Source organism: Suncus etruscus, chromosome 6 (assembly GCF_024139225.1).
Source record: "Suncus etruscus isolate mSunEtr1 chromosome 6, mSunEtr1.pri.cur, whole genome shotgun sequence".
Classification (NCBI taxonomy): domain Eukaryota; kingdom Metazoa; phylum Chordata; class Mammalia; order Eulipotyphla; family Soricidae; genus Suncus; species Suncus etruscus.
In genome coordinates this window covers 45,821,912-45,839,907 of record NC_064853.1, presented here as the reverse complement: position 1 = coordinate 45,839,907, position 17,996 = coordinate 45,821,912, and the positions used below count along the sequence as shown (strand labels likewise).

Genomic DNA, 17,996 nt, shown 5'->3' with positions numbered 1-17,996 from the left:
GTCTACAGTCATACCACCCTGAACGCGCCCGATCTCGTCTGATCTCGGAAGCTAAGCAGGGTCGGGCCTGGTTAGTACTTGAATGGGAGACCGCCTGGGAATACTGGGTGCTGTAGGCTTTTGGGGCCGCGCCCCTTCGCCTTTGGGTCCGGAGAGATAGCACAGCTGCGTTTGCCTTGCAAGCAGCCGATCCAGGATCAAAGGTAGTTGGTTCAAATCCCGGTGTCCCATATGGTCCCCCGTGTCTGCCAGGAGCTATTTCTGAGCAGACAGCCAGGAGTAACCCCTGAGCACTGCGGGGTGTGACCAAAAACAAAAAACAAAAAACAAAACCAAAAAAAAAAAAAGAAAAGAAAAAAAGGAAGAAAGGACAGCACCTCAGAATTTGCTTGTTTGCCCTCTAGGTTGTTTTCTCTTCTGAGTGACCTATGGTGAAGGGCAGATACAAAAGCCCTCAGGTCTAGTTTCACCTCTACCCATCTCCCCATTATCTCTTGAGGTAAACTGCAGGGTCCCACAGGAACCCATCACCCAAAGCAGTAAACCCTCTTCTCAGGTTATTGTCCTTCAGGAAGGTCCTGTATAAGGAAGCAGTTTTGCCACACATACCCCCATAGAACATTCATCTACATCTAGAAACTTTTAGAATTGTCAGTTTTAGGGGAACTTGCTGGCATCTAGAGGCCAGAGGCCAGAGATGCCACTGAACAGTCTAAAGCACAAAGGACACCCCCTTACAGTACAGATATACAGATCCCATATCACAGGATCTGAGGGGATAAACCTGACCTTCACCCCTCCACCATTTCCCCAGGGGAAGTTTCTATTGCTTAGATTCCCCAAACCTCCTCTAAACTCTCAGCAGTAGAGAGTGGAAGCTGAGACCTCTTCTCAGTTGGAGAAGTACTATAGAAGTTATGGTACGTGCCTTGCATATAGCCATCCTCAGTTTAATTCCCAGCATTTTATAGAGTCCTCTGAGCCCCACCAGGATTAATTCCTGAGCACTGAACCAGGAATTAATTTTGAGCACCACAGGGTGTCAACTGAAACCAAAAAATTAGAAACTTGGGCCAGAGCGATAGCACAGCAGTAGGGCATTTGCCTTGCATACAGCTGACTTGAGACATATCCAGGTTCAATCCCATATGGTCCACAGAGCCGAGTCTGCTAGGAGTTACTCCTGAGTGCAGAGCCAGGAGTAACCTCTGAGAGCCACTGGGTGTGGCCCCAAAACAAACAAATAAAAATTAGAAACTAGGGGCTAGAGAGATAGTATAGCAGGTAAGGCTCTTATTTTATATCTAGGCCATCTAGATTTGATCCTCTGCACTCCATGTGGTCTCCCAAGACAGGCCAGGAGTAATCCCTGAGCACAGAGTCAATGTAAACCCTAAGCACTTCAGGGTGTGGCCCCAAAACCAAAACAAAAAGTTACAAACAAATACTTTCAGTCCTGCTCCAGAGAGTACAGATTGCCTGTGTCTGACATAAATTCAATCCCCAGCACAATATGGTTCCCTGAGCATCATACAGCCCTGCAAATTGCTGGGTATATCCCTGGAGGTCCCTGAGACCACTCAGACCCACAGTATTCAACCAAATCCTCAGATCCTTGCATTAAAATGCTGCCTGACTGGCCAAGAATCATGGTAAGGTATCCCCAGGGATCCTATGCACCGTTGGGAAACCCCAAAACAAACAAAATAAGAAAATAAATTCTCAGCCCTGCTATGACCAGGCAGGACAATGGTAATGTCCTGTTCTGAGTCTTTAATAATAGCAGGTAAGTCATTGAGGTCTTCTTGAGTGCTGGCTACCACTACACACATAGAAACCATCTTAGAGCCAGGAGAAGGCTTATAATTCTGGATGCAGCTTTGCATGCAGAAGGTCTGGGGTTGAATCCCTGGCAATATATGGTCCCCTGAGGACCAAGCCCGGAGTAGCCCATGAGGACCACTGAGTGTGACCCAAACACTGTGGGAACAAGACATATAGGGCTGAGTTCTTTCTGGAAAGAACCCACCCAGCAGGGCCCTGGAAAAGTCCTCCTCCCTCTCTGCCCTACATTTATCCTTGGGGGGCTCTGCTCTCTGACTTAAACAGTACCATTTTGAGGAAATAAAGTACTGCCACAGGTTAGCAAACAAGGACACTCAGACTTGACATTTAAGGGTTGTTTTTGTTTTTTAAGTAGATTGATTTATTTTAAATCTCTGCCACCTCTCCTTCCTCTGTGGTCATTGTCATTGTTAATCACAAGGATGCAGTGAGATGGAGTCGCACACACCTGGTTGTGGTGCTTGTGGGGACCTCTCTTCAAACTGTGGTGCTCACACACTCAGCATGAGGCACTCCTCAAAGCTCTCTGGGACCACATCTTTTTCTATGGGGGGGGGGGGTTGGGCCACACTCATCAGTGGCTCTGCACTCAGAAATTTCTCCTGGCAAGCTCTGGAGACCATATGGGATGCAGGATAGCAAACCTGGGTCAGTCCTAGGTTATCCTCATGTGAGGCAAATGCCCTACCTGCTCTGCTATCCTTCTGGTCACTTGGATCACACTCTTGGTTGAGTCACCCACATGATGCTGTCGGGCTCACTGTAATGCTCACCAGAGCTCACATTTCCTGGCCTTGGTGTTAACATGTTCTAGTTTGACACTCATCAGGGGTCACATTCCTTTTTGTGGTGCTTACACACACCTGTTGCAGTAGGGATTATAGAAAGCAGAGCTACCAGGCTCAAAATATCAGGATAGTCAGGTTGATATCTTGTTCCTATAGACCACCAGGAATTTGAACTCATGCCTATAAGGCAGTGACTCTAAACTTTAGTTGCCATTCTTCTAGGCTCTCAACATTTGACTTGAAGTCAAAGTCATGGTGCAGTGATTTACTTGTGCTCAGTACTTGCCCCTCACTCTTTGCTGAGATATCATTCACCCCTGGCTGTTCTGGAAAACCATATACAGTGCCGAGGATGGAATCAGGATGGGCCATGTACAAAGCAAGTGCTTTTTACTTTATCCTTGTACCATCTTTTTGGTCTCACGGTACAAAGATTTGAATTCAGTTCTGTCTGACCCCAGAACTGATGATCTTAACCAGGCCCCCCAGTGCTATAAAGCAATAGAACAGAAGTTCTCAAGTTTGGAGAACTTAGCACAGATGGCTGGGCCCCATTCCTAAACTTCTGAATTCAGTGGCATTTGCTTTGCTTTTTGAACATGTTCCCAGGCCATACTGAGGCTGCTGGCCCAAGAACTAATTTGAGAGCCCCTGCAGTTGAGCCTGTTGCTTGCCTGCCTGTGTCTGCGTTCAAACACAGGCTCTGTAGCTCAAGGATATCATTTAACCTCTTTTCTGAGAAGCCAAGATAACAGCAGTACCTATCACTCATGGCTGCTGAAAGCAAGTAGGAGATGACAAAAGGAAAGTCTTCTCACTGCACCAGCATTTTGGAAACACTCAGAATCTCTCACTCCATAATGGTCCTGAGCATGGGCGACTCCCATCTTCCCAGAGAGCAAAGAACTAAACCATCCTCCACTTGGGTCTCCAGGACTCCAGGACTCCAGGCTGCACAGGGCAGGACCCAGAGGCAAGATCTCAATGAAGGCCCAGGAGGGGTTTAGGAGGAGCTGAATTCCGATGAAGCTTCCCAAGGAGTCTTTGCTCCCAGCACTGGGTCTTCTAGGGAAAAGTTAGGGTGGAACCCAGGGAGCACTGAGCCCCACCAGGCCCACATTCCTCCTGCAGGCTCTGCCTCCTTCAGGCACAGCAATTGATTCCTTTCATGGCAGAAGCAGTCCTCCACCCAGGTCCTGATGAGAGTGTTTGTGCACCTTCACCCAGATCTGATTGCCAATCAATTCAAACCAATCAAGTTTGCTGTGTGGCCTTTAGACAATTTTAGACCTTTCTGGATCTTAGTTTCTTCCTCTAAAAATCAAACATGAGGGGACGGGAGTGATAGCACAGCAGTAGGGCATTTGCCTGGCATGCTGTTGACCCAGAACGAACCCAGTTTAATTTCTGGCATCCCATATGGTCCCATAGAACCAGGAATAACTTCTGAACGCTGCCAGTTGTGGCCCAGCTCCCCAAAATAATGATAAAATAGAAAAAATCAAACATGAATCTAGCATCATGACTAAGGGTGGCAGCTCCAGTTCCAGCGTAACTGGGTTCTAACCCTGTCTCTACAAGTTGTGTGGCTTTTGGAAAATCACCTCACTTCTTAGAGAGAACCTCTTTTTCCTTGTTCATAAAATCCTAATAGTTCAAGGAGGGTCATCTGAGGCCACATAGTCCATGTCCTATGTGTAGTTCCAGGAGCTCAACAGAAACTGATTATTCCACACTTGTGTCCTCACCAGGGCAATCTATTCTGTTGACTTGATTCCCACCCCTCTTCTCCACACCCCCACACTCCAATTTTAGCTTTGAACTAGGGGAATGAGGAGGGTACTCAGGAGGAACCTCCTAGGAGGGGTAGATCAGAAGTCTGCAAAGGGAAAGGGTGTGATGAATGATCCATCAGGATCTGTCTGAGTGTCTTTGTGCCCTGCTGAACTGTAAGTCACAGAAAGCTGTTATTGTGATCATTTTCTCCCCAGTGCACAAATGGAAAGAGGACAAGCTTCTCTCTGCAGAAGGCAAGCCAAGAAGTTTCCCGAGTGAGACGTGAAGAAAAGGGGAACATTCAAGGACTCCCAGTTTCCTTATTTGCACGCGAGAGAACCTCAGACAGTTGGTCTCATAAATTCTTCGAATCCTGGAAACTATGGGTGGAGAGAGGCGCTGGCTGCAACCCAGCACCAGTTCCATCCTGTAGTAGCCAGACTACTGGGCTGGAGAGGCCTGACGACCTAGCTGGAGAGGAAGGTTGAAAGAGTAGGCAAAGGAAGGCAATGTTCAAGGTGAAAACCCAACAGTTTCATAAAAGCGAAGGATATAAGAAAGTGAGAGAGGTAGGGAGAGAGAAAGAGAGAGGGGGGGGAGAGAAAGAGAGGGAGAGAGAGGGAGAGAGAGATAGGGAGTTATAGGGAGAGAGAAAGAGAGAGAGAGAGAGAGAGAGAGAGAGAGAGAGAGAGAGAGAGAGAGAGAGAGAGAGAGAGAGAGAGAGAGAGAGAGAGAGAGAGAGAAGCCTTTTGAGCCATCTCCCTGGTCCAAGGTTCATCCTCAATGCTCCTTCCCTGATTTTTTGCTTTTGGTCAAAGTTCTTCACCTCTCTGAGCCCTTAGTTTCCACATCTGTAAAGTGGAGTGAAAATGACATCTAAGCACAGGAAGAATTGGGAAAAATAAATGAGGTCATTGTCATCGTGAAACTAACCCAGAGTAAACACTTCCAAATGCTCAGCAATGACATTATTCTTATTTGGGATGACTGGATAAACATCATACATCTCTAGAGTTCACCTCTAGAGTCCCTCCCTACACTCTCCTCCTATTTACACCATTTTAGGTGGTTTTGAGTGGTCAGTGGTCAGATGGAAGACATACCTCCCCCCCATGAAATGCCGAAATAAAAAATATGATGTAGAGAAATAAAACTGTCAGCTTTGACTATTCAGAAAAGGCCTGACACTGGGGCCAAGAAGAGAGATCAAATGATTGGAGCACAGGCCTGGCATGCATGAGATCCTGTGATTGGTCCTCAGACTTGCGTACACCACCACCACCCCTGCCCCACCACCCCCAACATAGCCTTGGTAACAGCACAAGGCGCAAGCAGTAAAAATCATTGTGCCCAAGCAACCAAATTAAAAACTGGTCTGATGTTTTTGTAAAGCACATGTGGTGGAAAAACAAAGGAGAGACTAGAGCTGGGGTCTGGTGGAAGCCAGGATCCACTGGGTGTAGTTTGGATTCAGCAAAGTCCTTATCCTTAGCCAATGAGAAAAGTTGAACCGGGGACTCCTGTCCCTTCCATTTCCTGAGTCTGTGAGTCTTAGATGTGGAATGCCCAAACATGTGCCTCCACTGAGCCGGAGGGAATGGAGAGGTGAGACCAACCTACAAGAAGCCCAGGGTACTGCTCCTCATGCCCAGCTCGAGCCCAGCATTCCCCATGCACCCAGGTGCCCCTGAAACCCCCACCTCAGGAATATGGGAGGAGCACACATCATACACACCCAAGGAGCCTCCTCCATGCATTCCTGAGCAGAGAAAGCTGGTGCCAGAGATGTTAACTGATATGGTAACTAACTCAATGAGCTGGAATTGAAACCAAGTATGTGTCGGTCCCATATGCTACCTCTGCTTTTAGGTTTATACTTTAAATTTGGGGTGGGGGGTGTAGAACCATGCATGGTAGTGTTTGGGGACTATGGACTCTGACACTAGTGTTTAGGGAAACATGGGGTGTCAGGTGATCAAACCCAGGTCTCCTGGATGCACTCAGTCCTTTGATCTACCTCCCTAGTCCTACAACCACTTTTTTTTTTGTTTGTTTGTTTTTGTTTTTGTTTTTGAGTTACACCCAGCAGCGCTCAGGGGTTATTTCTGGCTCTATGAGCTCAGAAATTGCTCCTGGCAGGTTTGGGGGACCATATGGGATGTCAAGATTCGAACCACCATCCTTCTGCATGCAAGGCAAATGCCATCTCTCCAGCCCCCCTACAACCACTTTTTTTTTTTTTTTTTTTGGTTTTTTGGGTCACACCCGGCGGTGCTCAGGGGTTACTCCTGGCTGTCTGCTCAGAAATAGCTCCTGGCAGGCACGGGGGACCATATGGGACACCGGGATTCGAACCAACCACCTTTGGTCCTGGATCGGCTGCTTGCAAGGCAAACGCCGCTGTGCTATCTCTCTGGGCCCCTACAACCACTTTTTAAAAAATTAATTTCAGTCATGAAGACAACAGCATTCCCATTTTTTAGGAGAATAGTATCATCCTTACTCAAGCAGTTGACAGGATATGGCTCAAAGGGCTGAGAGCATGCTTTGCATACAAAAGACCTTGGTGGCTCTCTGGCACAGCATAGTCCCTAGAGTGCCAGAGTGCCAGAGTTAGTGAAGGCCAGCACCTAGCCAGATTAGCATGCTCTGAGCACCTCCAGGCATGGCCCCCAAACAAGAAAGTGTCTTGCTAAGAGCTGGGATTTGGGGCCTGGAGAGATAACACAGCGCCTTTGCCTTGCAAGCAGCCGATCCAGGACCAAAGGTGGTTGGTTCGAATCCCGGTGTTCCATATGGTCCCTCGTGCCTGCCAGGAGCTATTTCTGAGCAGACAGCCAGGAGTCACCCCTGAGCACCGCCGGGTGTGGCCCAAAAACCAAAAAAAAAAAAAAAAGAGCTGGGATTTGAATTTAGGGCTCTGATCAATGCAAGGCTACTGCCCCATGCGAGATAAACCCTTTCCTCTTCCGAACTCCATTTACTCATCTATAGAGTGGGCATCTCAGCTCAGAAATCGCTCAGATCCCAGCAGTGATTTTGTGCCCTTGGGCGGAGCCAGGTCCTCAGTTCTGACGCCTAGAACGAGCCAAGCGCCAGGGCGGGAGAGAAGGGCAGGTGCAGACTAGACTGTCCCCAGAGGGAGCGGAGGGTGGGGTCGCCAAAACAACAAAAACAACCTCATCAGCTAGGACCGGGAACTCCTAATCCTTCCCGCCTGTGACTGCTACTGATGGCCGGCCTGGACCACGCCACCTGGCCCGCTCCCGGCTCCGGGGAGGCAGATGCGCCACGGCCAAGGGCGCAGGCGGCCAGCAGGGTCGGAGCGACGCCCGGGTGACTCAGGCCTCCAGGCCCCCTCCTGGGTGGGCGCGTGGCCGGGCTCCGTCTATTTTTAGCACTGACTCCAGCCCCGAATGCCAAGGGAGCCGGGAAGGGGGGGCTCCCCGAGAAGCAGGCATTGGACCCCTTCGCATCCCCTAAGGTTCAAACCTCAGGCTTCCAGCTGTCCACCTGGGGGGAGAGAATGGAAGCACTGGGTGACGGGCAGTGAGTTGGGGGGGGGGGGTGTTTGCAAGGGAGATGCAGATCGAGACAAGCTCCCAGACCCCCCTCCCTCCTTTCTCTCTGCCCCGCCCAGAAATGACCCTTTATTTATTGGGGGGCGGGACTGCACGCACGACCGCTCTATCTGGCTATTGGACAGAGGTCCTGGGGGTGGGGCTCCCCTGGGGCTGTAGCTGGGGTGGCAGGGAGCAATAGGGAGCAGCCTCCAGGTTCGCCGGATCCCAGCCCCATCCCGCCTCCAGAAACGCCTCCGACCCTCCTGGGATTCTCCCCAGGGCCAGGGAGTGACCCCCCCATCTGTCAGTCATCCCCGGCTCAGCCCATCCCTGCCCTAGCGGGGCTCAGCAAGGCTTGGATGTCAGGCCTACCTCTGGTGGGGTGGGTCTGAAATGAGAGGAGTGGGGGCCTCCTACTCAACTCGGGGTCGTGAAAGAGTGGGGGCGTGGGCCCGTGAATACGGGGGTTGAGCCGCTCTGGGAGATCCCAATGGAGGCCCGTCCCTCTGGGCATGGGGTAGGAGGCTGGAGGCGGAGCTGGTCTCTAGGCACCAGCCCTCCATCTAGTGGGAAGTTAGGGAATCGCGGGATTGTTGGGGGGCTAAGGGCATAAGGGGGGGGGGGTCCTCCTTGGCTCTGGGATCTTCCTCTCCCTGAAGCCCCACTGGCTCTGTTCACCCACCCCAGGCCTGCATGCCCTGTCACAGCAATTTGTTTCCAGATCATCGTTCCCAAGATCTGCCCCGTCCTCGTGATTATCTATGGCTAATGGCCTTCTCTTTGCATCACACACCGGGCTGGGCAACGGGCCACTGCCAGCTACTCCTCTGGCCTCCGATTGTGCCCTCTCTCCCATACCGCTAGCCTGCTGCTGTTTCTAATTGAGAAATCGCTCTCTTTGATGGTCTCCCTATGGTTTCTCAGGTTCAAGATGAATTCAAACCTTGGCTTGAACCTTGGAAGGCTCTTACATACCCCACCCCATCCCCAGGGATCCCTTTCTCTTAGTCCAGTTTCATTCTTCACATGCCCCCTGCTGCCTCTCAGCATTAGGCCTTTACCACTGCTGTTCCCTCGTCCTAGAAACACTTCCTTGCTGTCTTGGTGGCACACAATTCAGAGGTTTGAGAGGACTTTCCTGACCTCAGGTGTCAGGTTCAGTGTCCTTTGTCAGAGCTGGGGGGTGGGGGAGGCACAATCTCTCACTTCGCCACATGTTCACTGCCTGGGTCTCTCAGCAAGAAGCTTTATTAAGATGTTAAATATTTTGCCCCTCTTTCAGTTCCAACCTGGTAGCCAAACTCTTTGATTCTCATAGCCTCGGGGATCTGCACAGGGCTGAACACCAACCTGCTTGAAGTCTGCCAGCTCCTCCTGATTTTTGAAAAGCTCACAGAAGTGGCAATGTGGGGCGTCCCTGAGATGGGAGGAGAGGACACCTCCTAAGGCAGACACAGGAGGAACAGCAGTTAGCTGCAGAGGGACCACGTGGGAGCTTGGGAGGATGGAAGAAAGGCAGCGCCCTCCCACGGAGACCCTGGAGAGCCCCAAGTCCTTTTACCAGCCCGGGAGGCAGCAGCAGAGGCCCCAGAGATGGTCAACATGGGATTTTTTTTACCACTCGGCTGGAGAGTTTAAGAGAGTTAAGGAGAATCCAAACATGGGCTCTGTCTGAGTTTGCGTGCCAGGATTCCTTCTTGCTCCCCTGCCTGTGGTTCCCTGCTGCAGGGATGAATCTATGTGAGGCTCAGGATGAAGAGCTCAGCAGTCCCCCCTCCGCCCAATCCCACATGCTGTGTGGCCCAGAGTCACTGCGAAAATGATTTATGGAATTGACTTCTCCTTGTAGTTAAGAGCTTCCTTATAACACCTAAATGGGCTGCCTAGAATATTTGGCAGCCTTGGAACTACCTGTGAGGCCCCCACCCCCACCCCACCGTGATCAGGACCCGAGTCCCTCACAGCCTCACTCTGCACAGTCCTCTCAGCATAGTCCAGCCTGGACTCCCCTAAACCAAGTGATTTGCAATTCCTTAGACTTGCCAGGTTGTTTCATGCCTCCGTGCCTTTGCTTACATGGCACCCTCTGCCTGGAAGGCCCTTTTGCCTTCCTCTGCCTGCTGAGCTTTCTTTTCAGTCAGCCTTCCAAGCTCAGCACAAGTGTGCAGTCTTTATGGAGCCATGACAACCTCGCAGCAAAGCTGAGGAGACCCTGCCTGTTTGGGAACCTATTGCTCACCTGTCTGCCCCCCTCCGCACCCTCAACTGTGGGCTTCCCTAGTGGAGTTGGGGTATGTCCAACACAGTGTCACACACCTAGAGGCTCCATAAATGCCTCTTGTTCCTGCATATTCACTCTGACACACACACACCCCATAGCCTTGAATGGGGGGCTCCAGCAAGCTCTTCTCTCTGCAATCCTCAGTTTTTCACTCTGCACAAAGGGTCTCTAAGGGCCCTTCCATCCGTAGGACTTGAAGTAGGTGGCGTGTCAACCCCAGTTTGCCTATGCACACAGCAGGCTGGCAAAGGGCAGAGTGTTCTCACTCAGGCCATCACTGCCCTAGTACCCATGCTCAGATCTGGAAGCCAGCCTTGAGAAAATGCTTGAGGCCTTTTCTGTCTGCCCAACCCCCATCCCAGTCAGCTGCCGACCTGACAGTGAGAAATTCCGCAGCAGTCAGGAGTGCCAGTGGGGCAGCCAGTTAATATTCAAGGAAGGAGCTTCCTGCAATATGCATGCCCCGAGGCTGTGTCCTGTGGGGCTTTCCTTCCAGGGCTGCACCAGTGGCTCTTCCACACGCACCCTGCCCCCCAGTCTGACCCAGTGCTAGACCCAGCACTGTGCCTCTGGCAGGGCACCAAAGGCTTTTGGCTCTGTCTACTCTGGGTACATAGCCCCTTCAAGGTCCTTTGGGAACCTTAAATTCCACATGCATTCATTCATCCAACAAGATTGGCCTGTCAAGTACCTATCATGGGTCAAGATGGTGAATATTCTCTGTTCTGCCCTCAGAGGCACAGCCAAACTAGGGAGACAGACAAGAAGCAGAAACAGGCTTCTCATAGGGTCCAATTATGAGCAGTGCTATGGAAGAATTACGGTGACAGGAGTTTCTTCTCTTTTCTTTTTGCTTCTAGTTTTGTTTTGTATGTTTGTTTTTGTTTTGGGGTCACACCCAGCTGTGTCAGGGTTTACTTCTAACTGTGCTCAGGAATCATTCCTGGAAGTTGCTTAGGGAACCATATAGAGGGCTGGATATGAAACTCATATCCAGTTGCTGTGTGCAAGTCAAGTAACCTGCCGCCTGTACTGTCTCTCTGTTCCTGATTATTTTTGTTTTGTTTTGTTTGTCTTGTTTTGTTTTTGGGTCAAACCCAGCAGCGCTCAGGGGTTACTCCTGGCTCTATGCTCAGAAATCGCTCCTGGCAGGCTCAGGGGGACCATATGGGATGCCGAGATTTGAACAGCTGACCTTCTGTATGCAAGGCAAACACCTTACCTCCATGCTATCTCTTTGGCCCTTATTTTGATTTATTGACCACACCTATGAGTACCCAGGTACCACACCTGGTTCTTTTCTCAGTGGTCACTTCTGGCAGTGCTTGGGGATCATTTTTTTTTTAATTTTTTTTTTATTTTTGGGCCACACCCGGTAATGCTCAGGGGTTACTCCTGGCTATGTGCTCAGAAGTAGCTCCTGGCTTGGGGGACCATATGGGACACCGGGGGATCGAACCGCGGTCCGTCCAAGGCTAGCGCAGGCAAGGCAGGCACCTTACCTTTAGCGCCACCGCCCGGCCCTGGGGATCATTTTATAGCAGAGATTGAACCTGGATTTCTGCTGCAGAAAGCCATCTGAACTATTGCACCAGTCCTTGTTGTGATTTTTATTGTTGTTTTTTGAGCTACTGCCAGGGTTCCTGGCTCTGCACTCATAAATTACTTCTGGCAGTCTTGGGGAATCTATGGGATGCTGGGGATCAAACCCAGGTCAGCCACGTGCAAGGTGACACCCTACCCGCTGTGCTATTGCTCCGGACCTCTTGTGATTTTTAAAGAATGACTAATATAAGACTGGGGAGATAGTACAGGAGTTAAGGCACTTGCCTTGCATGCAGCCAACCCTGATTTGATTTCTGGCATTCCATATAGCACTCCCAGAACTGCCAGGAGTGATCTCTGAGTAAAGAGCCAGAAGTAAGTTTGAGCTGAGCACTACCAAATGCAGCCCACAAACCAAATCCAAAAAATCAAAAACCTAAAGTGGGGCAAGGAGTATGTAAGGAAGGGCTTTCTATATAGGTGACATTAGTGCTTCAATCAAAAAATGAGATGCCTTAAAAAGAAAAAAGAAAAAAAAAATGAGATGCCAAAAAAGCAGATAACCTGAGAAGAGCCTCAGGTAACCTGAGGACAGAGCAGATGCAAAGGCCCTGGAATGGCAGAAATGCTGAAATAAGTTCAAGGTACAGAGAGTAGATCATGTGGCAAGAATTCAATGGATAAGAAGAAAAAGATTAAAAAAAAAACCCTAAAGCAGGTGAAACCAGCCCTGTCTCTTGGCCACAGCGAGGAACTTTAACTTGATTCGAAAGGCAATGGGAGAGTCAGAGAATTAGTTCCGGGATACTTGCCTTGCATGCAGCTGACCCTAGTTTACTGCGTATGGTCTCCCACCCACCATCATGAGTGGCCCCTGAGCACAGAGCTAGGAATATGCACTGAGTACTGTCAGGTGACCCCCCACCCAACCCCAAAGCAATGGGAGACCAATGGAAGTTTTGGGATAGAGGCAACCAAAATCATTCCTCCTGAGTCATCCCTCCTCCTTGATACTCTTCCTAGAAATAACATCTCCCTCTTCGCTGGCACTGTATGACTCAGGATGGTTCACCTGGGCCACTAAAAATTCCTCGGGCAACTCTGGACAGGGTTCATCAAAGCCAGAAGACATGCAGCTGTCCACCCATTGACATTGTCAGGCATTCCTCATCGAGCAGTGAAGCACACTTCTTATATGTATGCTGAAAAGAGTACAACATGAGGTTTGATTTTTCAATTGTGTAACTCCAAATAAGGTCTTCAGAGCAGCATCTGGGTGTATGGATGTGAGTGTTCTGTGTGTGTGTGTGTGTGTGTGTGTGTGTGTGTGCGCGCGCCCGCGTGCGAGCACGTGGGCTACCACAACTATGTCTATATGTGTCTGTATCTGTGTGTGTGCTGCTGCTACTATATCTCTAGGGGGGTGTTTATGTGTGTATGTGCTGCTGCCGCATCTCTGGTTGTATGTATATGTGCTGCCACATTTCCAGGTGTGTGTGTGTAGTTGCCACCTTGCTGGTGCCCCTCACTGGACTTTACATGCCCATTGATTGAGTGGCCCAGTGATGGCGGGCAGGCCAGGGTCAGTGGTCTCCTTGGGGACATGTTCTGGGCTATATGGTTTTGGATAACAGTGGCACTGAGGGGTCATAGTGGCCCAGGCCTACCTTGCAGTGGCAGGCCTATAGTCCCACAGTAAGAAGCTTCTCATGGTGGTACTGGCTTTGGTAGCTACTTGGTGTACGAAGCATAGGAGAACCCACCTGGGCTATATAAGATTCCCCCATTTCATTCCTAACCTCTAAAAACTGTCCAAAGTAAACATGGCCCTAAGAGTTTTCTCTGAGAAAAAAAATCTATGGCTCAGAGATGTTATTTAACTTGGCCAAGGTCACTCAGCAAGTTGGGAAATCATTGTGAACTGAGCACCAGCCTGGCCCCCAAAGTAAACTCTACCCCCTTCCATAGGGTGGATGGCTTAGTGGGCAAGGATGCTTAGGGACATAGTCCAACAGCCCATAACTATATCCACAAAGCTGAAAAAACACGTTCAGATATGGCCAGGCTGGGTTCAATCTGAGCTGCATGGCCCCTAGCCCAGCTCAGCCCAGGACTCACTTCTCACTTCCTGCTGGTTCCACATGTACCAAGATGGGTTTCAGGACTGGGCCCTCTCCAGGCTTTCATGCAGGATTAGCTCTCTCTTCCCTCCCATGGCACAGCCCACAGGTTCAACCCCTTCTATCACTTCTGCTCTATGTAGAGGACCCACAGAGGCTCAGCCTCCCCTAAAAAAAAAAAAAAAAGAAAGACTGATCTCCCCTTCCCTCCTCATGAAACAGAAAACAGGCTTGGGAGACTCAGAATAAATGAATGACTGTCAGGAAAATGGCTGTCAGAAGAGCTGACTGGCTCAGGGCAGCACCCCCCACATGCAGTCTCCTCAAGCTAATCCCAGACTGAGCTCAGTTCCAGGCCCCTCTAATGCCACCTCTACCTCCTATGGGTGGGAAGTGACAAATGAGCCTGAGGAAGTGGCGGAGGGGCGTTAGCGGTCGATGGCATTAACATGGGGCCCAAATTAAATATTGACTTTCTTGGTTGACTCTGGGGACTCCTAGATTGATGGTTAAAGCTGTGCCACCACAGAGATCGGGGACACACCAGCTCAAAGCAGGCCCACTGGGGAGGAGCAGAGGCTTGTGGGGACAGCAGGAACAAAGATTGCATAGGGCTCAGCCAGTGTCCACATCCTCCCTATGTCCTGGGAGCTTCCTGGGAAGTCCTCCTTTCTCCTGCATCTCATTTTCTCTCCCCTCTATCTTTTTTTTTTGGGGGGGGGTCACACCCGGCTGTGCTCAGGGGTTACTCCTGGCTGTCTGCTCAGAAATAGCTCCTGGCAGGCACGGGGGACCATATGGGACACCGGGATTTGAACCAACCACCTTTGGTCCTGGATTGGCTGCTTGCAAGGTAAACGCCTCTGTGCTATCTCTCCGGGCCCTCCCCTCTATCTTTTTTGCTGCTGTTGTGATGACCAGAGTTGCACACTTGGTTCACACACACTTGGTTGTGCTGCATGGGAGACTGCACAGCTTGTTGAGTGCAACCCTCTGGTTGCACTCAGTATGCAGGCAGCTCTGAGGATCAAACTTGCAGCCTTGCATATACTAGGGAGACGATATACCACTGAGAAATTCTCAGCACCCCATCTGAGGTCTCAGAGCAGAGTCTGTGGGTGCCCACCCCATCCGTCAAACACGCTTCCTTCAGCAACTGTGGCTGGCCTGCAGCCCCACAAATGAGTAGAATCCATCTCTTTGATGATATCCATTAACAGGTCTCAGGGCCCTGCCTCCTGGGCTGGTCTCGCTGATTATTTTGGGTCCATCATTAGGTAGGATCTCAGGGAGGGGGTCTGGGTAACTCCTCATTCCTTAGAAACATTCCATCATCCTCTTTGGTTATGTAACTGAATTAAATGGAAGTGAATTAAACTCACCTTCGAAACCAAGGCTAGGTCTTGTCCTTTCTCTCCTTTTTTTCACAGCCCACTTCAAATATTGTTTATAATTGTCATTATAATCTATAATCTTCATTTCTTCATCTCTCATTCACTCAGTGGCTTACCCTGATACAGCCATATCAGCGACTCTAGTCTAAGAGTTCCTTCCTCGAGTTCCAGGCCAGTGTGCCTTCCCTCTTACTTCTTCCTTGACCACCTCCAAGGTTATTCTTTTTTTTTTTTTTTTTTTTTTTGTTTTTTGGCGTCATACCCTGTAGTACTCAGGATTTACTCCTCTCTGCTCAGGAGTAACCCCTGGCAGTGCTTGGGGGACCATAAGCTGTGTCAGCGATTTGAACTAGGATCGGTTGCACGCCAGTCAAACACCCTAAGCTCTGTACTATCTATCTCTCTGGCCTCAAGGTCTTTCAAGGTGATCATATTCCAGACTGAAGTCATGCTTGTCTTCCTCAAAGCTGATCCTCTGCCGGGGCTCCAAATTCAGTGGCATTCATCCATGCAGGAGCAGAGCAAAGGGATCCTCCCTGGTACCTTCCCATACCATCCACAACAGCTGACAGTTCTGCTCATCACAGACTCAGCCCCTCATGACATCCCCCACTCCAGTGATGATCTCCTCACTGTTCTCTCTCTGCGTCCACCCTCACTCTGCTGTGCTGCCTCCATCCATTCTGGCACAACCAATTCATCTCCTTAATGTGAATCTTGTTAATAGAGAAATCTGATCATGCCCATCCCCGCCCACACCCTCTTGGCTTCCCATTAGAGTCTGAAAGTAGACACTTAACGTGAGTTTTGAGGGCCTTTAAGAATAGGGATCATCTTGGGGGCTGGTGACTGCAGAGGTATGAGGGGAGGAATATTGTGGGTTTACTAAGGACAGGTTCCTAGAAGGCCCCAGTTCCGGGACCTGTGAGCTGACAGTTGGGGCCTGAGGAAGCCTGGAGGAAAAGGAGTCCAGAGAAGAAGCTGGCAGTATCCTTCATCCAGACCTCCCCCAAGCCACCTAAGCCACCTCATTCCCCTTTAATTGGTACTTAATGGAAGTGAATTAAACCCAATTCCATTTTAGTATGTCTGTTCAACTACCAGCCCCTACCTGCTCCTCCTCTGGGCTACAGCAGGAAGTCAGACAGACAGATGGGGGCCAGGATAAGAGACACATACTTAACCAATCCTATCAGGGAGGCCTGATACCAATCCACAGCTCTCAGGGGTTTCTCTGCCCCCACTTCGCTGAATACTGGTATTCCCAGAAACCTTAGATTCCAGCAACACTAATTGGGAGTAACTTTGTACTGGTTACTTTGCTGAGAAATTGTCCATTCTCTCTTCCTAACCCCCTACCCATGACCCAGGGAAGCAGGAATCAGCTCCTTTTCATAAGGACATCAAAAAAACTGGCCCAAGGTCACTGTCTTTGTTGTCAAGAGTTCTGTGGTCCCATATGGTAGCCACTTGTCATGCACAGTTACCAACTCTTGGATGTGATCTATTGAACTAAGATTGCTGGACATGTGACACATATGAGCCCATGAGCAATATGAAAAAGAAGTTAAAACAGCCTGTTAGCAATTCCCCATCTTAAGTGTTGCAATCATTAGTTTTGGTGTATTGAGTTAAATATATTATCTTTTGGGTCACACCCAGCAGTACTCAGGGGTTACTCCTGGCTCTTTGCTCAGAAATTGCTCCTGGAAGGCTTGGGGGACCATATGGGATTCAAACTGGAGTCCTTCCTGGGTTGGCCATGTGCAAGGCCCTACTGCTGTGCTATTGCTCCAGCCCCTAAGTATATTATTTTATAAATTTTTGTTTTAGAATTGCACCCAGCAGTACTCAGAGCTTACTCCAGACTGCACTCAGGGATCACTCCTAGTGGGTTCAGGGGACCATATTAGGGGTTCCAGGAATCAAACCTGAGTCAGTACATGCAAGGCAAGTACTTTATTCACTATATTATAGCTCTGGATCCTATTTAAATGATTCTTATCTATTGTCTTCCTTTTAAAAAACTACCATTGTAATTTGATTATTTGAGAGGTCACACCTGAGGGGGCCACAGCATCCATTCACTCAGCCTGTTGAGCTGTCCCACCAGTTCCACAGTATGTATGTATGTATGTATGTGTATATATACATATATACATATATATATATATATATATATTTGGTATTTGGTTTGGGGGCCTCACCTGGCTGTGTCAGAGATCACTCCTGATAGGGATCAGGGACCATGGAGTGCCAGGGGCCCAACTTGGATCAGCCACATGCAAGGCAAGCACTTCATATCACTTACTATTTCAGATGCCCAGCATTTCAAATACATATAGATTTAGTGTGAATCCCTATATATATATATATATATATTGGCTCCAGCCATCACTCCCTATATATATATATATATATATATATATATATATATATATATATATATATATATATATATATATATATAGGGAGTGATGGTTGGAGCCAATACTCAGGGGTGATTTCTGGCTCTTCACTCAGGAATTACTCTGGACAGGCTCAGGAAATCATAAGGAATGCTGGGGATCTAACCCAGGTTGGCCACATGCAAGGCTTACCTGCTATACTATTGCTTCACCAGAGTTATATTTCTATTGGACATGTTCAGGGTCTGGTCTCATGAACATAGTGTTCTGGTTTGC

General features: G+C 49.3%; 1 non-coding gene across 1 annotated transcript; it reads left to right on the top strand.

Annotated features, from left to right (window-relative positions):
- Positions 1 to 119, top strand: LOC126012905 (5S ribosomal RNA). Its single transcript, XR_007497249.1, has one exon. It is a non-coding gene; the product is annotated as a 5S ribosomal RNA (ribosomal RNA).
- The last annotated feature ends 17,877 nt before the right edge of the window (positions 120 to 17,996 follow it).